General features: G+C 39.4%; 1 non-coding gene across 1 annotated transcript; it reads right to left on the reverse strand.

Moving 5' to 3' along the window:
• Nucleotides 1-1,341: 1,341 nt before the first annotated feature.
• Nucleotides 1,342-1,448, reverse strand: LOC141639597 (small nucleolar RNA R71). Its single transcript, XR_012542596.1, has one exon. It is a non-coding gene; the product is annotated as a small nucleolar RNA R71 (small nucleolar RNA).
• Between the last annotated feature and the right edge of the window lie 7,053 nt (nucleotides 1,449-8,501).

Below are 8,501 nucleotides of genomic sequence, written 5' to 3' on the forward strand. Positions count from 1 at the left end.
TTGCTTGTTATGATTTCAACCTATGCACATATTATGTTTGATGAAATGCTAGACTATGAAACCTTGCATTTTGTACCATCTCTTATGTTTTCAATGAGGCTTGTAAGATATAAGCCAACTCAACCTTGTTAGACCATGCATAGAGTTGAATAGGAAGAGACTAAGTCGACTTGTAGGTGTTGTAAAGTCTTGATCGACTCGGCTCCGGGACCTAAATCTTCCTAGGAATTGTAAGATATACACTAACTCGATTCCATCACAATAATAAATTGCTTGCTTCTTTTTGAGAACATGTTTGTATGATCTATTTCCATGATTCCCTTATGAACCCATGACACCCTAGTGTCCTTAATCAATTGTTTACAAAACCCCCTTTAATTGTTTTACTTTTTTTTATTAATTTACATTCATCTTGTTGATAAGTTTAGATTACATCTCATCTCAACCCAAATTTGTGACACCCTAAGATATAAACTACTTGCAAATGAAATCCTAAATCAATACCGGTCCCTTGGGATCCGACCTTTACTTACCACTCCACTAAAGAGTAGTTTGTAGATTTAGAAATATTGTTTTGGTTGATAGCTTTAACGACGAGCATAACACGATATCACACCAAAAATGGCGCCGTTGCCGGGGACGGTGTTCAATTGATTTGATTTTCGTTAATTGTTTTTAGTTGTGTCTTTCTTTACCTTGGGGAAGTCAATCTCCTCAAGGTTGTTCTAATTGTTTTCTAGTTGTTTGATATTTTGCATGACTAGGAGATCACAAGGTAATTTATTATCTATTGATTTCGAGATTGAAAGGACCTTAACCAACAATAGAAGAGTTGCTAAAGGTGCTTCAAGAGTTGTGGGTATTGGAGAGATTATGGACATTCAACCAAATAACATTGAGTTTGTCAACCCTTTTGCAAGAGATGGAGGGGATAACCCAATTCCAAACCAACCACAAAATCAACCAATAATGCCTAAATTTTCATCACATTCCGTACCAACCGAGGAGAACCTACCCAATGGTACTTCTACACCACCACATTTAACCGGTAATTTCGTTTCCAAATCCGCATTTATACAATTAGTTGAGAGAAGTCAATTTGGAGGGATGCCTAGTGAAGATCCTCATTTACATATGGAGACTTTTTGTGACTATTGTGATGCAATTTCTCAAACCGGAGTTACTCAAGACCAAATTCGATGGGTGTTGTTTTCTTTTTCCTTGATCGGTACCACAAAGCAATGGTTGAAGAGCCTAGACAAGGCTACCCTTGGTGTTGATTCATGGAAAAAGTTAGCACTTGCTTTTTACAAGAAATTGTATCCTCCAGAGAAGACAAATATGTTGAGAGCCCAAATCACCGGGTTCAAGCAAAGAGATGAGGAATCATTATATGAAGTATGGGAGAGATTTAAGGACACTTGTCGTTCTTGTCCACACCATGGACTTAGTGAGTGGTTCCTTGTTCAATAATTTTGGAACGGCTTATATGAAGACTCACGCAATGTGCTTAATATGGGATCCAATGGGAGGTTTACCGAAGTTGATGACAACCAAACATGGGCCAAAATCGAAGAGATGGCGGTTCATAATTCCCAATATAGTAGGCCTCAAAAGGCCACTAGAGGAGGAAAGCATGAGGTAGATTCCATCACAAAATTGGGTGCTCAACTAAGTGCTCATATCGACACCAACTTGAAGTTTGAGAAGGCCATGGCTAAGCTTGATGAAGCTTCCAAATCACCCAAACAACATGTTAATGCTATGGTGGCATCATCCTCAATCCCAAATGGAGTATGTGAAAGTTGTGGAACCTTGGGACATGATCAAAACGAATGTAGGGGAACAAATAAACAAGTAAATGTTTTCCAAGCATACAAGAGTGGTACCCCTTATTCCAACTACTATAATGAGAATACCAAATTCCATCCAAATCTCTCATACAAGATCCAAAATGTTCAAAATCCTCAACCAACATACACTCCACCTCCAATGAGGAACCAAGCTGAAAGACCCTTTTTCAACCAAAGCCAAGGATATCAAAATCAACCTTCCTACAACCAAACCAATGACCAAAGCTTTGATGTTCAAAAAGCGGTCCTCCAAATGCAAAAGAACCAACAAGAATTCTTCACCCAAATGCAAAAAGATAGCCAAGCTAAAAAAATCACCATCAACAACATACTTGCCCACACCAAAATGTTAGAGACTCAAATGACCCAATTAGCATCTTCTAGCTCCCAAAGACAAAAGGGGCAATTACCTCCTCAAGGTAACCCGCCCACAAGACATGAGACGGTTAGTGCCATCCATTTGAGGTGCGGTACAAGATATGAGGGTCCGAAGAGGCCAATTGATGAAGATATTGTGGATGCTAGTAGCAAGCAAGGAGTTGTGGAGAACTCTAAGGAAGTAGAACCTACTACCAACGAACTTTCAAAGAAGAAGAATGAAGGAAAGGCTAAGAATGTTGATAAGGAGCCTATTGTGATTAGAATTCCATTCCCAAGTCGTCAAGCTAAGCCTAAGCTTGATGAGCAACTTGGAAAGTTCATGGAAATTGTGAAGAACTTAGAATCTCAATCCCATTCACGGAATTGATCAATCATGTTCCGGCTTATGCAAAGTACATGAAGGATATTCTTACCAAGAATAAATCCATCCCAAAGTTGGAGACTATTGCCTTTACTAAAGTAAGTAGTGTTATTCTTCAAGGGAGTTCCCCTCCAAAGCTCAAAGATCCGGGAAGTTTTTCTATCCCATGTACCATTGGCGACACTACAATCAATAAAGCATTGTGTGATCTTGGAGCAAGTGTAAGTGTCATGCCAAACTCGGTATGTAAGAGATTAGGAATGGGAGAGCTCAAATGCACCAACATTACTCTTCAAATGGCAGATCAATCAACAAAGATACCTTTAGGGGTATGGGAGGATGTGCCCGTAAGAATTGGCAAATTCTTCATCCCGGTAGACTTTGTCATTGTAGACATGGAGGAGGATTCCAACATTCCTATCATCTTAGGAAGACCTTTCTTGCATACCGCCAGAGCGGTAATCGATGTAAAACATGGAGAGCTTACACTTGAAGTAGGGGATGAGACAATTACTTTCAATCTTGACAAAACAATGAGAACTCCTCGACTACATGAGCCATGCTTCATGGTCGATCACTATAGCCGAGAAAGTGATAGGAAGAAGTTAGAATCTCATGCAAAGATCAAGCCATGGGTAAAGAAACATCACCCATATGGAAGAAGAAAGTGGATGACCTTCAAGTACCTCTATTCGGAGAGCATGGAATTTTCAACAACAATGAGAGCTTGAATAGCTCACCCATCATGACAAGTAATGAAGAAGGACTCATTGGCCATGATAACAAGAAAGGAGAGTTGCTCTTGTCAACTCATGACATCATTGGGGAATAAGCAAGCGAAGTTTGTGGTCTATGGACGATGAATTTGAAGGATTGGTCAATTCTTATATTGGAAATGCTATGACCTTGGACCAAGGCTTTGTAGATCCTTGTCATCACTTTGACTTGGATGACTACAACAATGAAGAAAACAATGTGCAAAGGTCTATACAAGACCTCTATCATCAAAATGAGCAAGCCTTCGACTATTTTTACAAAGTGTTGAGCAACATCAACAACACTTTGGCTTTTCCCCCTTAGCATCTCTCACAAGAAGGAGAGTTTGGTGGAGTCCTCCGTAAACCACCATTTGTAAATATTCTAACCCCTTAACTAGCATTTCATTTCCTTTATTGCATCTTTGTCATTTTTGGATTTGAATTCTTGTGCTTTATTACAAGATTTTTGACATGAGAGCAAGTGAGGGAGGTATTTTAACGTGTCTTAATGTGTAGTGTTTGATCAAGTGTGGGGATGGTAAATTTCTAGGTAACTAAGCCTTTGTAGTGCAACCCACAACATTTTAAAGGAAAGGAAGAAAAAAAATGACACGGGAAGAGGAATCCCCATGAGCAGACCTGAGCTCGTGGGAGTTGAGAGCAATCCGAGCGTCTCCAAAGACGATCCGCGCGTCCTACTGTCAGGACGTGAGAGCCGGACTGTTTCAAGTTGTGGGAGAAAGTCCTGTAATAAAATCTGCGCAAGCCGAGCTCAGGACGCTCGTCCTCCAACATCAGGACGCTCGTCCTACTATCGAGCCGCAGGTACTGGGAAGCTTCAAACTTATAAAATTTAATTAGAGAAAAATATGCATGTCCCAGAGAGCAAGACGGGCGTCTCATCAAAAATCCGCTCGAGCTGAGCTCAATCCGAGCGTCCCAGACCTGCTTTGCTCTTTCATAATTTCCTGTAAGGAAATCCGATCCGTGCGTCCTGACCCCAATCCGAGCATCCCATACCTGATACATAAAAAAACACGGGACTCTTCCTTCTTCCCAATTCATTTCCATCTTTCAAAACACAAACACATACATTTCCCCTCACTTCAACCTTCAATCCCCTCATCCAAAAACATTAATTTCTCAACAAAATTCACCACAATCAAAACAAAATTAAATCACTCCTTCATCAATAAAAGACCCTTCAACCATCAATTTCCTCATAAATTGAATCAATTTTCTAGGGTTTGAGGCAAAATTTCGAAAATCACCAATTGATTGAGGAATTGATTGAAGTTTGAAAAAGCAAGGAGCATTCAAGGAACATCTTGGTTTGTTGATACCAAATTGATAAGGAGCATACAATGGCAAGGACTAAAGGCGGAACCAAGGCACCCAAAACTCCAAATTTGTCAAAGAGGCAACAAGCTTTTCTAGCATCTAAGGCTTTGGTAGTAGCTCAACCAAGGGAGCAAGTCCAAGAAATTATCAATAACATTGAGGAAGCTACCACATCTATTCCGGTTATAGAACAATTGCTAAACTTTCCGGAGGTAACTTTCTTATCCGACAAATATAGGATTGCATTTCTATCCCTTGCCAAAAAGAAAGTTGTAGCTCCCAAGTTTATTTGTCAAGATACTTTGCAAAAATTGGGTGTACTTGAGCAAACTAGAGCATTTTTCGAGTCCATGGGGTTGACAACCCTCTTTGATATGGATGAATTGACTTACCCCTCATTGACCATGGAGTTCCTAAGCTCCTTGAGGGCGTACAAGGTAGAGACTCGAAGTTATGTTGAGTTCCGACTTGAGAACAAGAGTAGAAAAATGTTTAAGGGTGAGTTTGGTAAAGTGTTTGGTCTTGTGCAATATGATCATTTTGAAAAGAAGCCTTTGAAGTATGATGCCGCACCCCTATGGAAGGCTATAACTGGTCGTAAATTTGATTCCTTCTGGGAGTGTCATGCTTTGTATGTTCACCATCCGGGGATAAGAACTTGGCACAAGTGTGTGGCCAATACTTTAATTGCTAGGAAAGGCACCAACCCCTTCACCGAACTCGACTTTGTCTACCTCGAGTCCTTCTTGAATATTAATGGAAAGTCCACCCGAAAATACAACATTCTTCAATTATTGATTGGTCGGTGGCTAGAGATTGATAATGGGAAAGAGGGAGCGGCCTTTATTGTAAACGGGGGCTTGGTAACAAGGTTAGCTAAACATTTTAACCCGGAGTTAAACAAGGATAATACCTACAAACCGGTTAAGGGAAGCAACCTTCTTGACATGAGTACTTTGATCAACAAGTTTCATTGGGTCAAAAATGACAATCTTGACCACAAATTTGAATGGATCATCAAGGAAGCCAAGTCCATTGTCTTGCCCACCAAGATTTGCCGTATCTCCGCCCATATACCAAACTACCTCATTCCCGTCTCCAAAGAAGCCGAATCGATAATCAAGCAACAAAGGAATCCAATTGCAAAGCCCTCCTCCTCAACCATTGTGACTCCACCCTATCCTTTTACCTACCAAGAGTTTAAACCAAGTGGCTCTAATGTTGTGGTAGGCAATGATTACTTAACCCAATTGATGCAACAAATGCATAGAGAAGCTTATGATGACCGGGTGAATGCTTATCGAGCCCAATATCCGCCATTACTACATCTTGCTAGGCAAGGACTTCTCGATTCTTCATGTCCTTTGCCTAGTTGGGCGGATAAGGAAGTGTTCTTCCTTAGTACTTCTCAAGATGCCGAAAAGGATAGTCGGGTGGCTAATGGAAAGGAGGTTGTTGTTGTTAAAGATGAGGAAGGTATTGGTTCATGCCAAGAAGGAGAGCAAGGTTCGAGTTCCGATGACGAAGAAGTTGGTGAATCCTCCGGTCCAATGGAGGTTGATGATGATAATTCCGATGATGATGATGGCGGTAATGATACCGGTGATGATGATGTCGCAATGGGCGACAATTGAAGGATGACAAGGCTTATTGGAAGATACCACAAGTGCGGGGTTGATTACTTGACTTCAACCTATTCCATTGTGAGTCTCCTACACCTTCTTTAGCTTTGTCTTTATATCATGTTTTTAATCTTTATCTAGATCATTTGTAGAGTCATTTTTTACTCTTGATAATTTTAAGTCCTAGCACCATTCAAAGGACTCTCACCTCGGTTCCATTGAGGTGTCTCATATTTTGTTCCCATTTGCAAAATCCAAAATGACAATTAGAATTCATGCATTGCAATCATCCCTTGTGCATGAACTCCCCTTCTTTTTAACATTAGAAATAATGTCTTGTTCGGTTTGGGGAAGTTCACTCACAAGTTATACGAGTCAATTCAAATTGGCTCTCCAATCAATCGAAAGCATGCATCATATAGGATAGATTAGATTTCATCACTTGTTATATAATGTCATATAGCATGCATACTAGTTTAGAAATCATGCATATTCATATAGATTGCATTGCATAATTTTCTATTATATTGGCCATTGAGGACAATGCCCATACTAGTGTGGCGATGGGAAATTCTAACCTTTCAAAATCATAAAAATGATAAAAATTGAAAAATTCTTAAAAATTCATAAAAATTGAAAAATTTCTCAAAAATCCAAAAACATGTTCATTCCTTTGTAGTGTAGAATTGTACATATTGTATATATTTGTGTTTGTTTGTCACTCTTATCACATTGGACCGACTATGCAACATTCGAAGCATGAAGGAAATAGAAGACCGCATGGTATGATCTTTCCAAATCTCCTTCCTCCTTTTATATGTTAATGACAATGTGGCTTTATTTTGGTTAATGCGGTATAAACCAATGTGTTGTTAGGAGTTGCATTTAGTTTATATGGCATACTAGTTGATAGAAGCATTTGTATTAGGTTGTATATATGTTAGTTGCATCATGGCATGTAGTTGCATTTTAGGAAAATTTTGTGAAAACATTTTTTTGGGAAGCTTGATAAGTGTATATAAGGCCCTTGTAGATACTTTTTCTTCTTGAGACTTTGCTCATTAGAATACCTCCAAAACACCCTAGGATGTGTCATGCTAGTATCTTTTGACCCATGGACTAAGGCCTAGTCAAGAGTACCTTGTGGTATGATGACTCCTTGGCTACCATTTATTCCAAGGTGACCCTTGAAACCATGCAACCATCTTCCACTTGTATCATCTTGTTTTGCCAAAACAAAAAGGGAATGGGCACAAAATTCTTAATTTGAGTTCAAGCATCAAAATGAAAATCAAGAAGTTTGCACAAATTGCATCAAAGAAAAGAGGAGTAAAAAAATAAGAACTCATATGCTTCTATAAAAGCACCCTTATTACAAATTAGGGTGACTTTAAAAATGTTCAAAAATTGCAGAAATTGAAAATTGTCAAGTATCAAAATGCCAAACATCAAAGAAATGGCAAGAAATTGTTTTCAAAAAATGTCAAATGCCACAAGAAATTGGGGGGAACAATAAAATCAAAAGCAAACTCCCATTATGAAACTCAAAATCATATTGATCCCTTTATCCATTGATTCCACTTTTGTGCATGGTGGAGAGGGGACGACCCTTCTTCTTGTCTAGGCAAGAAGGGGAATTCCGCGATCCTACATTATTTCTAACACCATAAGGAGTCTACTCTTGACAAAAGCATTTAGCAATTGAGGACAAAGGTACCCTAGCTTGACACAACTTGGAGGTGATTTGTTGGTATCCTCCTAGGCTTAGTAATTTGAAGAAACTATATCTATAATGGAGTGTGTACCCTTAGATTGCTTCCCCCTTAGATAATTTCCGCCACTTAGATGAGGAAAGTGGCTATTCTTTTGTAGATGCATCCATCACTTTATTTTGTGTGCTTAATGATTGGATGTATCGCCATTTTGGCAAACCCCACCTTGCCTTGCAAGAAGGCATCTTACCTCATGGATGTCTTGTTGTGAGTTGAAAGGGCAGAGTGAGACCCGCTAATTGTCTCATATAGGCTATGTTAGTAAGTTAGTTTAAATAAAGGTCATAGTTTTAGTCACCTCTTTACTCGGGACGAGCAAAGGTTCGGTTTGGGGATGTTTGATGTGACTCATATTTGAGCACATTTAGTCCCCGAGTTAACCTCGTTCCTATGCTTTCTAGCACCTATTAGGG

The sequence above is a fragment of the Silene latifolia genome, unplaced genomic scaffold (assembly GCF_048544455.1).
Source record: "Silene latifolia isolate original U9 population unplaced genomic scaffold, ASM4854445v1 scaffold_466, whole genome shotgun sequence".
In the NCBI taxonomy this organism is placed as follows: Eukaryota; Viridiplantae; Streptophyta; class Magnoliopsida; order Caryophyllales; family Caryophyllaceae; genus Silene; species Silene latifolia.